General features: G+C 30.0%; 1 long non-coding RNA gene across 1 annotated transcript; it reads left to right on the top strand.

The window, feature by feature from the left end:
* The first annotated feature begins 1302 nt into the window (after positions 1-1302).
* Positions 1303-2439, top strand: LOC145792355 (uncharacterized). Its single transcript, XR_014331749.1, has 3 exons — positions 1303-1659; positions 1971-2040; positions 2121-2439. It is a non-coding gene; the product is annotated as an uncharacterized LOC145792355 (long non-coding RNA).
* The last annotated feature ends 2982 nt before the right edge of the window (positions 2440-5421 follow it).

Raw genomic sequence — 5421 nt, forward strand, 5'->3', positions numbered from 1 at the left:
TTGTGTGACTTTTCTGGGTGTCTGATTATTGAAAGAAATAGAGAAAAATTTCATAGCTTCTAGAATTGTGAGGTTGGGGTTGTTGAGTTTGATTTGAATAAATTATTTGTTGGTTGTTTAGAGTTTGATTTTGTTGGTTGTTTAGCCACGCTTGGATGGGTTTAACTCTTTGTAGAGTTCAGTTAATTGCCAATTTAGACAACTTATGTTCAAGCAATGCCTTGATGATAGAGTTAATTACAATCTAAAGTACCTTTCTTACCTGAAAACAAAAAATTAAAAAAAAAAAACACTTCAAAAATAAATTTTGGTTCTTTAACTCTAACTTGGAACTTAGTCCTAAATAGATTTGCTTCTTTCTACATCTCCTATATTTTATACTTGCAATTGGATATAGCTTTTTCAAATGTAACGTTTTCTTCTTACAATGTAACCTCTCTCCTACAAGATGTGCCTAGCCAAAAAAATTAGTGCCAAAAGTGGCAGACTTTGGACCAAAACTCATCCAACAACCAACTGTATGTACAACATCACTATATTCAAAGGAATTTTGCATATTTAGATTAGCTTAGAATTTGGACTTGCAGTGCCTTCAATTGATGATTGATTAGGAGAAGCGAAAATGTTGTTTTACTTCCATACTATTTATTTGGCAGTTTAATTGACTTTCTTCCCCTGTTTTCCTTTCCCCTATGTTTTAATCTTCTGGAATAAAATGTCACATGAAACTCTAAGGTAGTCTTTGGTTCACTGTCATAAAGTGCAAAGATTCCTTGCACTTCTCATATTTGGTTGACTAAAAGAATAATGAAAAATTCATTGCAATGGGAATCATCATTTACCTCATTCCAATGAATCAAATAAAGTATCAATGAGAGTGAAATGTTTCAAATATGATTAGTGTTCTGATAAATGATTTGGGTTATTTTGCAAAGTAATGTTCTGTGATTTTAGGTTTTTATTTGATTGTTAAAAATTAGAATTATAGTGAGAAAGAAATAGCCCATTGTACTTAAATTATGGCACAATTAAGTAATCAAATAGTCATTATACAACCCATTAGTATTTAAACCCAATCTATTTATAGCACTATTAAATGAGTTATTTCTTCACTACAGGTCTTTGGTGTTTCAACCTCTTCAACAACCTTGGAGTTCATTTTAATTCATATCACAGACCACATTCATATTTTTGATTATGTATGTTTACTTTATAGTTTATGAATCGAGGCTTAATTTCTCACTTATTATTTATATTTTTTCTCATAATCAAATGCTTTTGTGTTATTTTTTACAGGTGGATGATATGTTAGAGGAAACAGTAATATTAGATCTCTATACTCATTTTTTTATTTAATCTTCATTCCTTATTATAATTTTTCTTTGACCTTTCAAATGCATTTCTATACATACACAGGTTCAATTTCTTCAAAACAGAAATGTCAGTGTTGTGATCCATAATGAATGGGACTTTAATGTCCTCTGTGTTCATGGGGTAAGCCCACTAATCAAATTTATTTGCTTCTCATATTTTTTTTCTTAATAATTTTTGCTTATTTTCTTAAAGGCAAAGGCAAAGGTAAAGGCGAAGGAAAATGAGAAGTTTAAAGGAAAAGGAAAGGAAAACTACTCAAGAAAGGGAATAAAAAATACACAAATGGTATGGTTGTTTTCAAGTTTGTTTTGGAACATGTATAAAGAAAATCATAGGATGCATAATCTCTGTGTAATTTATTTTTTATTGTAAAGTTTGTGAAGATGGACATGGTGCTTTTAATGATGTTCAAACTAAATTATGCATCCTTAAAATATTATAAAGGATCTTTTACAAAGATATATAAAATTTTGCAAATAGAAGAGGGAAGTAACTAAAGTTTAAAAAAGATCACAAATAATGAAAGAAGGAAATAAATTGAAAGTGTATTTTAATTAAAATTGTGTTTAAATTATGATCAAGTCAAACTTTTGTAGGATTGGGTTGAAAAAGCTAGAGCTCAAGAGGATAAATAAGACTACGTTGCTCCGATGGAATTGTAATAAGGTATCCTTGGTCCATATTGTTTCAATATTTATTTTTCATATTGTTTCAATATGCTAATGTTATTGCTTTTTAAATATTAGATTATTGTGCATGCTCTTCATTGGAAAAAGTACACATAAGTTGATATATGGACATTTCAGAATGTGATGAAGAACAAGTTTGAAGGTGTCGAAGCGCTTTAGAGGCGGCCAAATACTTTTTGTAAAAGAACAAGTTTGAAGACATTATACGGCTTACATTTTGTAAAGTTGACAAATATTTTGTAAAGTATATCCTTGATGTTAACCACTTTTGTAAAGCTTCCTACTAATATGTACTTCATTGAATTTCTAATATTTTTGTGAAGTGTCTTATCAATGTAAAAGATTAGACCTTATGGATGGTTATTGAGTGTGGATAGTAAAGTGCCCTTGAAAATTCACTAAATTTAGTATCTTTGCATATTTTGGTGGAAGTCACATATGCTTGACATGGATTTTTGTGAAAATTTAGTGTGTATTGTGCAAGAATAATTTATTAGTGGGTTGAAGGAGGATATTATAGTATTATTGCTTCTTAATTTTTATATACTTTAGTTCCCCCTCCCTCCTATCATGGTTATGAATTTTCATGATTTGTTTCTGAATTCATTTTTTTTTCAAGACCTCTGACTTTCTAACACAGTTGGTTGTGAAATTAGCTTGAATTTGTTGTATCATCCATGATATTCTGGTATTAACAATAAGGTTAGTCTTTAAAGTAACTTTGGTTAGTTTTATTTCATTTATTTATAAGTAGTTAGTTGAAACTGTGAAAAAGTTTGAAGGATTTGAAGTATTCCTATTGATTTGATGTTTTATTTGATTGATTTGAATTATTTCTTAAATAGGGTTGATTTTGAAAATATGTTAAAGAATGAGGTGGGAACTTTTGAAGACATCACCCCAATTATGTGAATGAGGTGGGAAGTCTACAATCATGATAAATTCATTAGAAAATAAAAAATTTGAAATTTATTAGTTATTTATTTCAATTTTCTTTATATTTTTTGTTCCTGTTTTATATGAAATTTTAAATTGAAGTGATATTGTCATTTTAAATTAATTTATTATAATTGAATTTTGTAGCACGTATCAAACAAAAATTGTTCACAGTGCCTTCAGGCACGGGTTATCCCTAGTAATATAATATTATATAATAGTCAAAGTAGATTAGAATAGAGATTAGGTAATCAAAAGAATAGAAAAGAAAGAGGGAGAGCAGCCGAGTGTGTGTGTGTGTGTGTGTGTGTGAGAGAGAGAGAGAGAGAGAGAGAGAGAGAGAAATCAAAGAAAGAAAAGGAGATTAGTTCCAGAGAAGGAGAAGCGGGTGTGTGTGTGAAAGAGAAAGAAGAGGAAGATTAGATTTAGGGTTTTGTTTTGGTGGCTCCATTAATCGTCCAAATACTTCTTTGATCTTCAAAAAAATACTGTGAGTACAAAACCCACTTCCCTTGATTTATGTTTAATTCGTTGTTTTTATTTATTTATTTGATGTTAGTTTGATTTTGTATTTATATAAAGATGATAGATTGATTTTAATTATTTTGATTAGTTGTGTATGTAAGGTTTAGGGTTTTTAGTTGATTGATTAATTTTAATTATTTTGATTAGTTGTGTATGCCAAGTTTAGGGGTTTTATATGGATTTATTTATGGTTGTAATCACACTCATAGTTATATGAAATTAAAATTAATTAGGAACCTATAGATAAATTTCTTATACTCCACCATGACTCAATGGATTGTTGTTTTATTTGAGTGATGGTGAGAAAGAGTGTATAAAAAAAAGTGAGGATTATGAGATTTATTTGAATGCCTTAGGCTTGGCATTGTTATGTTATTTTCATGAGTGAGATGTTTTATTGTTGCCTCGTTCTTATGAGTAGACGAGTGTTTTGATTTACGCGCGTACGTATATGCTAACTATCCGGGGAGTGTGGGTCAAACTCGAGACGATATCCCCGTGCAAGTTTGGCTTCGGAGCGGTGTTAGGTATACAGGAGGCACATGGGATATATGTGTAGGCCAAAAGTGATGGGCCGAAGTGGTGGAGTTAAGGTACTAAGAATTTAATTATGATTTGTATAATGTGAATTGTATTGATTTGTACATGTTGGTATAATGTGAATTGTATTGATTTGTACATGTTGAAAAATAGTGAACGATCTCGTTAAATTATGAAAGTTGAGTAGAGGCATGTATACGTGATTCTAGACAACTTTTGTGTTTTAACTTTTTATTAAAAAGATCATTTAGAACTTATAATCGGATAATCTTGGTTATTGTAATTTTGATTCATTTTAACAATGCAGATTTTAGAGGCTATTTTAACCCACGAAACGAGCTCATTTTTTTTGATTTTGCTTAAATTGAAGTAAAAAGTTATTCTGCACACTTTTCATGTTTTGAACTTTTTCGAAAAAAATCATCTTAGGAAAGTTTTTGTTTGTTTTCAGCTTCAGATTTTTTGATTGAATTCCGTCTAGGTTCTTCTATCAAGTTTTTCTCTCAACCTGTTCAGTTTTTGTTAAATTCGTTTACATTGTCTTTTAGGAAATTTGATTCTGTACAACTTTTGTTCTTTGAGTTTTAGTCAATTCGAATTATTAAAGTATGAAACCGTACATTTTTATACTTCTACAGCAAGTTACTTATGATTAAAATATATTAACTTTATTTTTTTGCAAAATGGTGGGCCTTACTAACTTTTTTATGCAGGGCTGACCCACCACATTTTTATTTCTATTTTTTTTATTTTATAATCAATTTATATTTTGTTGTGTACGGGCAAGAAACTAAATGCCACTGTATCTTGGGAAACTACCAATTCGTCTTAGTGCGGTTGGAACTAGTTATCTTGTCCCGTAACAAGAATTAAATATATTTTTGTTTGTGTCTGGTGGACACATAGGTGTTAAATCTTGTACTCATACCAGTATACCTATATACTGACCCGTTTTGTCTCTTGGCAACTCGAGTGTGTTCTGTTTAAGCGCAACCGAGCTTCCTTTGCAGGATTAGTTGAGGCTATGGTGGTGACAATAAATAATTATGATCGTAGGACATGTTGTTTGGACTTCTTTTATTTTCTTGAGCTTAGGGTTAATATTAGTTTATGTATTTATTATTTTTTTATGACTTTAGTATTGAGATAATTTGGCATGGTTTGTAACCATACATTATTTAAGTTATTTTGGCTATTTATTGTTACTTTAATGTTGGACGTATTGGTTAGTTATGAAATTATGATTGATGGTTTGGTTGGCGTTTAGTTTTTTTTTTTTTTTTCACCTCTTGGATTTGGATGATGGAATATTAATTGGGGTTTAGCCCTAATTTAATATTTAATTGTCCAAATCTTG

This window comes from Camellia sinensis, chromosome 6, assembly GCF_055761805.1.
Source record: "Camellia sinensis isolate YWXY chromosome 6, ASM5576180v1, whole genome shotgun sequence".
NCBI lineage: Eukaryota > Viridiplantae > Streptophyta > Magnoliopsida > Ericales > Theaceae > Camellia > Camellia sinensis.